We start from the raw sequence: 15,177 nt of genomic DNA on the forward strand, positions 1-15,177 counted from the left end.
TGATGTTACCCCAGGTACCACAAAAAAGGGTATTATGTTTGGAGAGAAAAAACTACCAGTAGTTTTTCCTCCATCTGAGGAATTAAATGAAGTGTGTGAAGAAGCGTGGGCTTCCCCCGATAAGAAACTGGTAATTTCTAAAAGGTTACTAATGACGTACCCTTTCCCGCCAGAGGATAGGTCACGTTGGGAAACATCCCCTAGAGTGGATAAAGCGCTCACACGCTTGTCAAAGAAGGTGGCACTACCGTCTCCGGATACGGCCGCCCTAAAGGAACCTGCTGATAGAAAGCAGGAGGCTATCCTGAAGTCTGTATATACACACACAGGTATTATACTGAGACCAGCTATTGCTTCAGCATGGATGTGCAGTGCTGCAGCTGCGTGGTCAGATTCCCTGTCGGAAAATATTGATACCCTAGACAGGGACACTATATTGCTAACCGTAGAGCATATTAAAGACGCAGTCTTATACATGAGAGATGCACAGAGGGATATTTGCCGGCTGGCATCTAAAATAAGTGCAATGTCCATTTCTGCCAGGAGAGGGTTATGGACTCGGCAGTGGACAGGTGATGCAGATTCTAAAAGGCACATGGAAGTTTTGCCTTATAAGGGTGAGGAGTTGTTCGGGGATGGTCTCTCTGACCTCGTTTCACAGCAACAGCTGGGAAGTCTACATTTTTACCCCATGTTCCCTCACAGCCAAAGAAAGCACCGTATTATCAGGTACTGCCTTTCGGCCCCATAAGGGCAAGCGGGTTAAAGGCGCGTCCTTTCTGCCTAGAGGCAGAGGTAGAGGGAAAAAGCTGCAGCATACAGCCAGTTCCCAGGAGCAAAAGTCCTCCCCCGCTTCCTCCAAGTCCACCACATGACGCTGGGGCTCCACAGGCGGAGCCAGGTACGGTGGGGGCCCGTCTCAAAAACTTCAGCAATCAGTGGGCTCGCTCACGGGTGGATCCCTGGATCCTTTAAGTAGTATCTCAGGGGTACAAGCTGGAATTCGAGACGTCTCCCCCCCGCCGTTTCCTCAAATCTGCCTTGCCAACAACTCCCTCAGGCAGGGAGGCAGTGTTAGAGGCAATTCACAAGCTGTATTCCCAGCAGGTGATAGTCAAAGTGCCCCTACTTCAACAAGGACGGGGTTACTATTCCACAATGTTTGTGGTACCGAAACCGGACGGTTCGGTGAGACCCATTTTAAATTTGAAATCCTTGAACACATATATAAAAAAATTCAAGTTCAAGATGGAATCGCTCAGGGCGGTTATTGCAAGCCTGGACGAGGGGGATTACATGGTATCACTGGACATCAAGGATGCTTACCTGCATGTCCCCATTTACCATCCTCACCAGGAGTACCTCAGATTTGTGGTACAGGATTGTCATTACCAATTCCAGACGTTGCCGTTTGGTCTATCCACGGCTCCGAGGGTATTTACCAAGCTAATGGCCGAAATGATGATACTCCTTCGAAAGAAGGGAGTTTTAATTATCCCGTACATGGACGATCTCCTGATAAAGGCGAGGTCCAGGGAGCAGTTGTTGGTCGGGGTAGCACTATCTCGGGAGGTGCTACAACAGCACGGCTGGATTCTAAATATTCCAAAGTCACAGCTGGTCCCTACGACACGTCTACTGTTCCTGGGGATGGTTCTGGACACAGAACAGTAAAAAGTGTTTCTCCCGGAGGAGAAGGCCAAGGAGCTGTCATCTCTAGTCAGAGGCCTCCTAAAACCAAAACTGGTGTCGGTGCATCACTGCACGCGGATCCTGGGAAAGATGGTAGCTTCCTACGAAGCAATTCCATTCGGCAGGTTCCATGCAAGAACCTTTCAGTGGGACCTGTTGGACAACTGATCCGGATCGCATCTTCAGATGCATCGGCTGATAACCCTGTCTCCAAGGATCAGGGTGTCTGCTGTGGTGGCTGCAAAGTGCTCATCTTCAGGAGGGCCGCAGATTCGGCATACAGGACTGGGTCCTGGTGACCACGGATGCCAGCCTTCGAGGCTGGGGGGCAGTCACACAGGGAAGAAACTTCCAAGGACTATGGTCAAGTCAGGAGACTTCCCTACACATAAATATTCTGGAACTGAGGGCCATTTTCAATGCCCTAAGTCAGGCAAAACCCCTGCTTCAAAACCAGCCGGTACTGATCCAGTCAGACAACATCACGGCAGTCGCCCATGTAAACCGACAGGGCGGCACAAGAAGCAGGACGGCGATGGCAGAAGCCACAAGGATTCTCCGATGGGCGGAAAATCACGTGTTAGCACTGTCAGCAGTGTTCATTCCGGGAGTGGACAACTGGGAAGCAGACTTCCTCAGCAGACACGACCTCCACCCGGGAGAGTGGGGACTTCATCCGGAAGTCTTCCAACTGATTGTAAACCGTTGGGAAAAGCCACAGGTGGACATGATGGCGTCCCGCCTAAACAAAAAGCTAGAAAGATATTGCGCCAGGTCGAGAGACCCTCAGGCGATAGCTGTGGACGCTCTAGTGACACCGTGGGTGTACCGGTCGGTTTATGTGTTCCCTCCTCTTCCTCTCATACCAAAGGTACTGAGGATAATAAGGAGAAGAGGAGTAAGAGCTATACTCATTGTTCCGGATTGACTGAGAAGAGCTTGGTACCCGGAACTTCAAGAAATTATCTCAGAGGACCCATGGCCTCTGCCACTCAGACAGGACCTGCTGCAGCAGGGGCCCTGTCTGTTCCAAGACTTACCGCGGCTGCGTTTGACGGCATGGCGGTTGAACACCGGATCCTGAAGGAAAAGGGCATTCCGGAGGAAGTCATTCCTACGCTGATTAAAGCTAGGAAAGAAGTGACCGCAAACCATTTTCTCTAACGTCCTAAGTGGATGCTGGGGACTCCGTAAGGACCATGGGGAATAGCGGCTCCGCAGGAGACTGGGCACATCTAAAGAAAGCTTTAGGACTATCTGGTGTGCACTGGCTCCTCCCCCTATGACCCTCCTCCAAGCCTCAGTTAGATCTCTGTGCCCGAACGAGAGGGGTGCACACTAGGGGCTCTCCTGAGCTTCTTAGTGAAAGTTTTAGATTAGGTTTTTTTATTTTCAGTGAGACCTGCTGGCAACAGGCTCACTGCATCGAGGGACGAAGGGGAGAAGAAGCGAACTCACCTGCGTGCAGAGTGGATTGGGCTTCTTAGGCTACTGGACATTAGCTCCAGAGGGACGATCACAGGCCCAGCTTGGATGGGTCCCAGAGCCGCGCCGCCGGCCCCCTTACAGAGCCAGAAGGCAGAAGAGGTCCGGAAAATCGGCGGCAGAAGACGTCCTGTCTTCAACAAGGTAGCGCACAGCACTGCAGCTGTGCGCCATTGCTCTCAGCACACTTCACACTTCGGTCACTGAGGGTGCAGGGCGCTGGGGGGGGCGCCCTGAGACGCAATAAAAACACCTTGGATGGCAAAAAAATGCATCACATATAGCTCCTGGGCTATATGGATGCATTTAACCCCTGCCAGAATCCATAAAAAAGCAGGAGAAAAGTCCGCGAAAAAGGGGCGGAGCCTATCTCCTCAGCACACTGGCGCCATTTTCCCTCACAGCTCCGTTGGAGGGAAGCTCCCTGTCTCTCCCCTGCAGTCACTACACTACAGAAAGGGTTAAAAAAAAGAGAGGGGGGCACTAATTAGGCGCAGTATTAACTATACAGCAGCTATAAGGGGAAAAACACTTATATAAGGTTATCCCTGTATATATATATAGCGCTCTGGTGTGTGCTGGCAAACTCTCCCTCTGTCTCCCCAAAGGGCTAGTGGGGTCCTGTCCTCTATCAGAGCATTCCCTGTGTGTGTGCTGTATGTCGGTACTTTTGTGTCGACATGTATGAGGAGAAAAATGATGTGGAGACGGAGCAGATTGCCTGTAATAGTGATGTCACCCCCTAGGGGGTCGACACCTGAGTGGATGAACTGTTGGAAGAAATTACGTGACAGTGTCAGCTCTGTATAAAAGACAGTGGTTGACATGAGACAGCCGGCTACTCAGCTTGTGCCTGTCCAGACGTCTCATAGGCCGTCAGGGGCTCTAAAGCGCCCGTTACCTCAGATGGCAGATATAGACGCCGACACGGATACTGACTCCAGTGTCGACGGTGAAGAGACGAATGTGACTTCCAGTAGGGCCACACGTTACATGATTGAGGCAATGAAAAATGTTTTACACATTTCTGATAATACGAGTACCACCAAAAAAGGGGTATTATGTTCGGTGAGGAAAAACTACCTGTAGTTTTCCTGAATCTGAGAAATTAAATGAGGTGTGTGATGATGCGTGGGTTTCCCCCGATAACAACGGATAATTTCTAAAATGTTATTGGCATTATATCCTTTCCCGCCAGAGGTTAGGGTGCGTTGGGAAACACCCCCTAGGGGGGATAAAGCGCTCACACGCTTGTAAGGGCTCCACCTTCGCCTGAGATGGCCGCCCTTAAGGATCCTGCTGATAGAAAGCAGGAGGGTATCCTAAAAGGTATTTACACACATACTGGTGTTATACTGCGACCAGCAATCGCCTCAGCCTGGATGTGCAGTGCTGGGTTGGCGTGGTCGGATTCCCTGACTGAAAATATTGATACCCTAGATAGGGACAGTATATTTTTGCCTATAGAGCATTTAAAAGATGCATTTTTATATATGCGTGATGCACAGCAGAATATTTGCCGACTGGCATCAAGTCTAAGCGCGTTGTCCATTTCTACCAGTAGAGGGTTATGGACACGTCAGTGGTCAGGTGATGCGTATTCCAAACGGCATTTGGAAGTATTGCTTTATTAAGGGAGGAGTTATTTGGGGTCGGTCTTTAAGACCTGGTGGCTACGGCAACAGCTGGGAATTCCACGTTTGTACCCCAGGTCGCCTCTCAACATGAGAAGACGCCGTATTATCAGGCGCAGTCTTTTCGTGGACAAGCGGGCAAAAGGTTCCTCGTTTCTGCCCCGTGACAGAGGGAGAGGAAAAAGGCTGCAGAAATCAGCCAGTTCCCAGGAACAGAAACCCTCTCCCGCCTCTGCCAAGCCCTCAGTATACGCTGGGGCTTTACAAGCAGAATCAGGCACGGTGGGGGGCCCGTCTCAATGAATTTCAGCGCGCAGTGGGCTCACTCGCAAGTAGACCCCTGGATCCTTCAGGTGATATCTCAGGGGTACAAATTAGAATTCGAGACGTCTCCCCCTCGCCGTTTCCTAAAGTCGGCTTTACCGATGTCTCCTTCTGACAGGGAGACAGTTTTGGAAGCCATTCACAAGCTGTATTCCCAGCAGGTGAAAATCAAGATACCCCTCCTGCAACAGGGAACGGGGTATTATTCCACACTGTTGTGGTACCGAAGCCGGACGGCTCGGTGAGACCGATTCTAAATCTAAAATCTTTGAACACTTACGTACAGAGGTTCAAATTCAAGATTGAGTTACTCAGAGCAGTGATTGCGAACCTGGAAGAAGGGGACTACATGATGTCTCGGGACATCAAGGATGCTTACCTTCATGTCAAAATTTACCCTTCTCACCAAGGGTACCTCAGGTTTATGGTACAGAACGGTCACTATCAGTTCAGACGCTGCCGTATGGATGGTACACGGCACCCCGGGTCTTTACCAAGGTAATGGCCGAAATGATGATATTCCTTCGAAGGAAGTGAATTTTAGTTATCCCTTCCTTGGACAATTCCCTGATAAGGGTAAGATCCAGGGAACAGTTGGAGGTCGGTGTAGCACTATCTCAGGTAGTGTTGCGGCAGCACGATTGGATTCTCAATATTCCAAAATCGCACCTGGTTCCGACGACGTGTCTTCTGTTCCTAGGGATGATCCTGGACACAGTCCAGAAAAAGGTGTTTCTCCCGGAGGAGAAAGCCAGGGAGTTATCCGAGCTAGTCAGGAACCTCCTAAAACCGAGCCAAGTCTCAGTGCATCAATGCACAAGGGTTCTGGGTAAAATGGTGGCTTCCTACGAAGCAATCCCATTCGGCAGATTCCACGCAAGAACTTTCCAGTGGGACCTGCTGGACAAATGGTCCGGATCGCATCTTCAGATGCATCAGCGGATAACCCTGTCACCAAGGACAAGGGTGTCCCTCCTGTGGTGGTTGCAGAGTGCTCATCTTCTAGAGGGCCGCAGATTAGGCATTCAGGACTGGGTCCTGGTGACCACGGATGCCAGCCTGCGAGGCTGGGGAGCAGTCACACAGGGAAGGAATATCCAGGGCTTATGGTCAAGCCTGGAGACATCACTTCACATAAATATCCTGAAGCTAAGGGACATTTACAATGCTCTAAGCTTAGCAAGACCTCTGCTTCAAGGTCAGCCGGTGTTGATCCAGTCGGACAACATCACGGCAGTCACCCACGTAAACAGACAGGGTGGCACAAGAAGCAGGAGGGCAATGGCAGAAGCTGCAAGGATTCTTCGCTGGGCGGAAAATCATGTGATAGCACTGTCAGCAGTATTCATTCCGGGAGTGGACAACTGGGAAGCAGACTTCCTCAGCACGACCTCCACCCGGGAGAGTGGGGACTTCACCCAGAAGTCTTCCACATGATTAAAAACTCGACAGGTATTGCGCCAGGTCCAGGGACCCTCAGGCAATAAGCTGTAGACGCTCTGGTAACACCGTGGGTGTACCAGTCAGGGTATGTGTTCCCTCCTCTGCCTCTCATACCCAAGGTACTGAGATTGATAAGATGGAGAGGAGTAAGCACTATATTCGTGGTTCCGGATTGGCCAAGAAGGACTTGGTAACCGGAACTTCAAGAGATGCTCACGGAGGATCCGTGGCCTCTACCTCTAAGAAGGGACCTGCTCCAGCAAGGACCCTGTCTGTTCCAAGACTTACCGCGGCTGCGTTTGACGGCATGGCGGTTGAACGCCGGATCCTGAAGGAAAAAAAGGCATTCCGGATGAAGTCATCCCTATCCTGATCAAAGCCAGGAAGGATGTAACCGCAAAAACATTATCACCGCAATTGGCGAAAATATGTTGCGTGGTGCGAGGCCAGTAAGGCCCGACGGAGGAAATTCAACTGGGTCGATTCCTACATTTCCTGCAAACAGGAGTGTCTATGGGCCTGAAATTGGGGTCCATTAAGGTTCAAATTTCGGCCCTGTCAATTTTCTTCCAAAAAGAACTAGCTTCAGTCCCTGAAGTTCAGACATTTGTAAAAGGGGTACTGCATATACAGCCTCCTTTTGTGCCTCCAGTGGCACTTTGGGATCTCAATGTAGTTTTGGGTTCCAAAAGTCACATTGGTTTGAACCACTTAAATCTGTGGAGTTAAAATATTTCACATGGAAAGTGGTCATGCTGTTGGCCCTGGCCTGGGCCAGGCGCGTGTCAGAATTGGCGGCTTTATCCTGAAAAAGCCCTTATCTGATTTTCCATTCGGACAGGGCGGAATTGAGGACTCGTCCTCAGTTTCTCCCCAAGGTGGTTTCAGCGTCTCACCTGAACCAACCTATTGGTGGTGCCTGCGGCTACTAGGGACTTGGAGGCCTCCAAGTTGCTAGACGTTGTCAGTGCCCTGAAAATATATGTTTCCAGGACGGCTGGAGTCAGGAAATCTGACTCGCTGTTTATCCTGTGTGCACCCAACAAGCTGGGTGCTCCTGCTTCTAAGCAGACTATTGCTCGTTGGATTTGTAGTACAATTCAGCTTGCACATTCTGTGGCAGGCCTGCCACAGCCAAAAATCTGTAAATGCCCACTCCACAAGGAAGGTGGGCTCATCTTGGGCGGCTGCCCGAGGGGTCTCGGCTTTACAACTTTGCCGAGCAGCTACTTGGTCAGGAGCAAATACGTTTGTAAAATTCTACAAAATTGATATCCTGGCTGAGGAGGACCTGGAGTTCTCTCATTTGGTGCTGCAGAGTCATCCGCACTCTCCCGCCCGTTTGGGAGCTTTGGTATAATCCCCATGGTCCTTACGGAGTCCCCAGCATCCACTTAGGACGTTAGAGAAAATAAGAATTTACTTACCGATAATTCTATTTCTCATAGGCCCTCATTCCGAGTCGTTCGCTCGGTATTTTTCATCGCATCGCAGTGAAATTCCGCATAGTGCGCATGCGCAATATTCGCACTGCGACTGCGCCAAGTATCTTTGCTATGAAGATAGTATTTTTACTCACGGCTTTTTCCTCGCTCCGGCGATCGTAATGTGATTGACAGGAAATGGGTGTTACTGGGCGGAAACACGGCGTTTTATGGGCGTGTGGCTGAAAACGCTACCGTTTCCGGAAAAAACGCAGGAGTGGCCGGAGAAACGGGGGAGTGGTTGGGCGAACGCTGGGTGTGTTTGTGACGTCAAACCAGGAACGACAAGCACTGAACTGATCGCACTGGCAGAGTAAGTGTGGAGCTACTCTAAAACTGCTAAGTAGTTTGTGATCGCAATATTGCGAATACATCGGTCGCAATTTTAAGATGCTAAGATACACTCCCAGTAGGCGTAGGCTTAGCGTGTGTAACTCTGCTAAATTCGCCTTGCGACCGATCAACTCGGAATGAGGGCCATAGTCCGTAGTGGATGCTGGGCGCCCATCCCAAGTGCGGATTGTCTGCAATACTTGTACATAGTTATTGTTACAAAAATCGGGTTATTATTGTTGTGAGCCATCTTTCAGAGGCTCCTCTGTTATCATGCTGTTAACTGGGTTCAGATCACAGGTTATACGGTGTGATTGGTGTGGCTGGTATGAGTCTTACCCGGGATTCAAAATCCTTCCTTATTGTGTACGCTCGTCCGGGCACAGTATCCTAACTGAGGCTTGGAGGAGGGTCATAGGGGGAGGAGCCAGTGCACACCAGATAGTCCTAAAGCTTTCTTTAGATGTGCCCAGTCTCCTGCGGAGCCGCTATTCCCCATGGTCCTTACGGAGTCCCCAGCATCCACTACGGACTATGAGAAATAGAATTATCGGTAAGTAAATTCTTATTATCACCGCATTTGGCGAAAATATGTTGCGTGGTGTGATGCCAGGAAGGCCCCAAAAGAGGAATTTCAGCTGGGCCGTTTTCTGCACTTCCTACAGTCAGGGGTGACTATGGGCCTTAAATTGGGTTCCATTAAGGTCCAGATTTCGGCTCTATCGATTTTCTTCCAGAGAGAACTGGCTTCACTACCTGAAGTTCAGACTTTTGTTAAGGGAGTGCTGCATATTCAGCCCCCTTTTGTGCCTCCAGTGGCACCTTGGGATCTCAACGTGGTGTTGGATTTCCTAAAGTCACATTGGTTTGAGCCACTTAAAACCGTGGAATTGAAATATCTCACGTGGAAAGTGGTCATGTTGTTGGCCTTGGCCTCGGCCAGGCGTGTATCAGAATTGGCGGCTTTGTCATGTAAAAGCCCTTATCTGATTTTCCATATGGATAGGGCAGAATTGAGGACTCGTCCCCAGTTTCTCCCTAAGGTGGTATCAGCTTTTCATCTGAACCAACCTATCGTGGTGCCTGCGGCTACAAAAGACTTGGAGGCTTCCAAGTTGTTGGACGTAGTCAGGGCCCTGAAAATTTATGTTTCCAGGACAGCTGGAGTCAGAAAGACTGACTCGCTATTTATCCTGTATGCTCCCAACAAGTTGGGTGCACCTGCTTCAAAGCAGACTATTGCTCGCTGGATCTGTAGTACGATTCAGCTTGCACATTCTGCGGCTGGACTGCCGCATCCTAAATCAGTGAAAGCCCATTCCACGAGGAAGGTAGGCTCTTCTTGGGCGGCTGCCCGAGGGGTCTCGGCTTTACAACTTTGCCGAGCAGCTACTTGGTCGGGGTCAAACACATTTGCTAAATTCTACAAGTTTGACACCCTGGCTGAGGAGGACCTAGAGTTTGCCCATTCGGTGCTGCAGAGTCATCCGCACTCTCCCGCCCGTTTGGGAGCTTTGGTATAATCCCCATGGTCCTTACGGAGTCCCAGCATCCACTTAGGACGTCAGAGAAAATAAGAATTTACTCACCGGTAATTCTATTTCTCGTAGTCCGTAGTGGATGCTGGGCGCCCATCCCAAGTGCGGTTTGTCTGCAATACTTGTATATAGTTATTGTTTAACTAAAGGGTTATTGTTGAGCCATCTGTTGAGAGGCTCAGTTATATTCATACTGTTAACTGGGTATTGTATCACGAGTTATACGGTGTGATTGGTGTGGCTGGTATGAGTCTTACCCGGGATTCAAAATCCTTCCTTATTGTGTCAGCTCTTCCGGGCACAGTATCCTAACTGAGGTCTGGAGGAGGGTCATAGTGGGAGGAGCCAGTGCACACCAGGTAGTCCTAAAGCTTTCTTTAGTTGTGCCCAGTCTCCTGCGGAGCCGCTATTCCCCATGGTCCTTACGGAGTCCCAGCATCCACTACGGACTACGAGAAATAGAATTACCGGTGAGTAAATTCTTATTTTCTCGTAGTCCGTAGGGGATACTGGGCGCCCGCAGGTGTGGCAGATTAACATTTGCAGAGAGAGTTAGATATGGGTGGGTTATTTTGTTTCTGTGCAGGGTAAATACTGGCTGCTTTATTTTTACACTGCAATTTAGATTTCAGTTTGAACACACCCCACCCAAATCTAACTCTCTCTGCACATGTTACATCTGCGCCCCCTGCAGTGCACATGGTTTTGCCCAACCGCTAACAAATTTGCTGCTGTGATCAACTCTGGATTACCCCCCAGGGTTTAAGATTGTTCATTGCAGCTGTGGGGGTATTCAGACCTGATCGTAGATGTGCGGGAAAAACACACATCTACGATCATTTTCTCTGACATGCGGGGACACCCAGCTCAGGGCAAGACCGCCCCACAAGCCGGAACCTGCCCACTCCCTGCAGACCTGCGAAAGCATTGCACGGCGGCGATGCTTTCGCATGGTTCGAGTAGCCCTCTGCCTAATTAGCCTAGCTGCAAAGGCAGACTGCTACTCGCCATGTTTTGGGTCGCAGTGGCTGCGCGTGACATCACGCATCCGCCGCGACCCGTCACAGCAACGGTCCGGACACGCCTGCGTTGTCCAGACAGCGTTCCTTAAATGGAGCGGCGACACCCACAAAACGTGGCATTGACGCACCTTTCCCACCCCCTCCAGGTTTTAAACTGCGTTCTGAAGAGCGCAGCGTACGCACATGCGCAAAAGTCGCTACATAGCAATTTTTCACACTTGCGACAGGGTCGGAATTAGGCCCTTTGTCTTCATATTGTTATAGAATGATACTTAATGATTGCACATCTCTTTTGCAATCACTGTGATCAGTTTCACATTAGGTTGTACAAACAGCGGTTTCCCACTTCTGATGTATTGAATGTAAGATCACTGTGATATCTCTGTTTTGCATCTGCCATTAACGGTATATTTTGTTTGAATTGATACTATTCATTATTTTTATAAATACTGTCACTAATGTATTGTGGCAGGAGAGGTACTTTGCCACCTGTAAGCTACACACGGGGTCCTGGGGGTGGATGGGAAGTGTGGATGGACCGGGTTCCCATCCATTTGGCCCAGACCAGGTCTTATAGGCTTCTTAGCCCAAGAAGCTGCTTCATCAGCCAGCACCTGGCTGCTGGGTTTAAAGCAGAGTCTCTCCTATGAGTCAGGGCTCCTGAAGGCAGTTAGTGTCCAGGTGATAGGCCTGCTAGGGACAGTGGGATCTGGAAGACTGGGGCACTAGTGTCAGGATGCCGGGACCTGAAGGGTTCCTTATTTAGTAAGAGGGAGTGAGGCAGGGCCTAACCTCCCTGGTTGTTTATACTAAAGACAGTGATCTTTGTTTTATGCGCATCATCTTTGTTTTGAGCAACCTGAATAAAAGGTATTTGTTGTTTTTGCACAAGCCTGGAGTCGGTCGCTGGTGGAATTTTTGTAGCAGAGCACATTCTAGCAAGACTCCTGTTACAGTATTTATATCTGATAAGAACACACACTGCACTCAATATACTCAGATGTGGCTCTTGCTAAGTGCCTGTTTTTAGTTATTATGGGATTGTTTTATTTCTGATATTTTCCTCTTTATTTCTATTGGATGGTTACTAAATAACAGGGTCCGGTCTTTAGGTCAACAGTAACGAGGTCGACACTGTCTATGTCGACAGTAAGTAGGCTGACATGGTCAATAGGTCGACAGGGACTCTAGGTCGACATGGCTTTTTCACTTTTTTTACCTTTTTCATACTTTACGATCCACGTGGACTACAATTGGAATTGGTAACCAGTGCTGAGCGCAGCGGTAGCAGAGCGAGGCACCTTGCCCAAAGCATAGCGAGCCATGCGAGGGGACACGGTGCACTAATTGGGTTCCCAGTCACTGTACGGAGAAAATGACACCAAAATCAGTAAAAAAAAACTCGTGGTCCTTTTCTCATGTCGACCTAGTACATGTTGACCTAGAGTCCCTGTCGACCTAGAAACCATGTCAACCAACTTACTATCGACCAACAGTGGTCGACCTAGACACTGTCGACCGAAGTCTAATCTACCTAACATACCATACCCCTAAATAACTGTCACGGTACAATGCAGCTGCCAGAGGTATTACTGATTGTGGTGTTTTATGTGACTAAAGCGCAGGTGTTTTTATATGGGCCCATTATATAAGGTTGCTACGTCTTTTAATGCAATAATTCAAAAAGCAATAATGACAATCAGTAACATTTTGGTTTTAGTTGCTATGAACACCTGACAATCACAGATAATTTATTATTAAGATGATGGGGGTATTTCAGACCTGATCGCTCGCTAGCGTTTTTTGCAGCGCTGCGATCAGGTCAGAACTGCGCATGTGTGTCACACAGGTACAAAGCGGATCGCCACTCAGCGATGGGTTTGTGCAAAAGATCCATTCGCACGGGCGATCACGAGATTGACAGGAAGAAGCCGTTTGTGGGTGTCAACTGACCATTTTCTGGGAGTGGTTGGAAAAACGCAGACGTGTCCAATCGTTTGCAGGGAGGGCTCCTGACCTCAATTCCGGTCCTGGACAGGCTGAAGTGTTCGCAGCGGCTGAGTAAGTCCTGGGCTACTCAGACTGCACAAGATCTGTTCATACAGCTCTGCTACACATGCGTTCGCACACTTGCAAAGCAAAAATGCACTACCCTACGGGCGGCTACCATCTGTTTGCAGCAGTGCAAAAAAAAACTAGCAAGTGATCAGGTCTGAATTAGGCCCGATGTTCGATCGCAGCAGCAAATTTATTAGCAGTTGGGAAAAACCATGTGCACTGTAGGAGGGGCAGATATAACATGTGCAGAGAGAGTTAGATTTGGGTGTGGTGTATTCAAACTGAAATCTAAATTGCAGTGTAAAAATAAAGCAGCCAGTATTTACCCTGCACAGAAACAATATAACCCACCCAAATCTAACTCTCCCTGCAAATGTTATATCTGCCACACCTGCAGTGCACATGGTTTTGCTCAACCGCTAACAAATTTGAGGCTGCAATCAACTCGGAATGGCCCCCATTGTCTCTGTTATGTGCACACTGTATAGGTATAAGACATCTGTCCAATCTGTGCTGGTTGGAATGAGAATCTGGTAATGTATGGGAACAAATGACAATTGACCATTTGTTACCAAACACTGAAAAAAATCTGTTTAATTTAAGCAATTTGCATATTTTTCAGTGTTTGGTAACAAATTGTCATTTGTTTCCATACATTACCAGATTCTCATTCCAACCAGCGCAGATTGAACAGATGGTCTCATAGATAAAAAATATAGTGTGTACCCAGCTTTAGTGGTGGGGACATTGCCATCTTCGGTGACTGCATGAAGAGCAGCTTTCCATCCTCTATTGACATATTGGAGACAGTTTCCACCTGTTCCACTATATAGTCTGGAGTGCCCGCTCTCACCATGAACATGGTCTCTCTGTTACTGTTGCATGCAAGTTCCTTGTAGTTTGTCATTTCATATCTATTCACCAGGTCCTCTGATAGTTTGGACATGCTCATCATACCCTGTTTCAAGCAGCTCATAGTGTCATGGTAGTGCTAAGTTTGCTCAGCTTTTTTTCTCTTATCAACTGTGTTTGTGAATGGGGAGGTAGTTACATGTGGGGAGAGGGCAATGAAAACAATAGTAGTGCTACAATAATATTTGTATATTCCAAGTATAGAAAATCAAATAGTAATCAAAGGACAATGGGTCACACTTACAAATATATGTCACGTTTTGTTGCTGTGGAATGCTTATGACAACAATAGTGAAGTGATCACTGTGGTTTGGTGAAGAAGTGTGTCTTGAGAGCCCACTTGAAGTTTTGTAGAGAGGTGGAAAGACTGAGGGGGAGAGGTAGAGAATTCCAGAAAAAGGGAGGCACGTGCAAAATCTTGGAGGTAGGAGTGGGAGGAGGTAATCAGAAGGCAGTAGAGGCGGCGTGCATTAGCAGAGCAAAGAGGACGGGCGGGAGTGTAAAGGGAGATAAGGTCAGAGGAGTGAGTGAGAGCTTTGTAAGTGAGTGTGAGAAGCTTGAAATTGATTCTGAAGGGGAGCCAGTGAAGGGCTAGTAAGAGAGGTGAAGTGGATGTAGTGCGTTTGGTGAGGAAGATAATCCGTACAGCAGCACTGAGGATAGATTGGAGTGGAGAGATGTATGTGTTGATGCCAGTCAGGAAGAGATTACAGTAATCCAGTCTGGAGATGACCAGTGAGTGGATAAGGGCCTTAGTGGCATCCTGGGTGATAAAGGGTCTGATCCTGGAAATATTTTTGACATGAAGGTGCTGAATGTGTGGTTTGAAGGAGAGGGAGGAGTCAAGGATTACTCCAAGACAGCGCACTTGGGGGCTAGAGGAGATAGTAGTTCCATCTATAGATAGTGAAATTGTGGGAGGTGAGGTTGTACGGGAGGGTGGGAAGATGATCAGCTCACTCTTAGACATGTTAAGTTTAAGAAAGCGCTGGGACATCCAGGAAGAGATAGCAGAGTGACAGTTGGATACACGAGTGAGGATAACAGGAGAGAGGTCAGGGGAGGAAAGGTAGATTTGAGTATCATCAGCATAGAGATGATATTGTAAGTCAAACGAGCTAATGAGATCTCCTAAGGAGGATGTATAGAGAGAGAAAAGAAGAGAACCGAGCCTTGGGGGACACCTACAGTTAGTGGAAGTGGTGGGGAGGTGGAGCCATGAGAGGAGACAGAGAAGGAATGGTCAGAGAGG

Source organism: Pseudophryne corroboree, chromosome 3 (assembly GCF_028390025.1).
Source record: "Pseudophryne corroboree isolate aPseCor3 chromosome 3, aPseCor3.hap2, whole genome shotgun sequence".
Lineage (NCBI taxonomy): Eukaryota > Metazoa > Chordata > Amphibia > Anura > Myobatrachidae > Pseudophryne > Pseudophryne corroboree.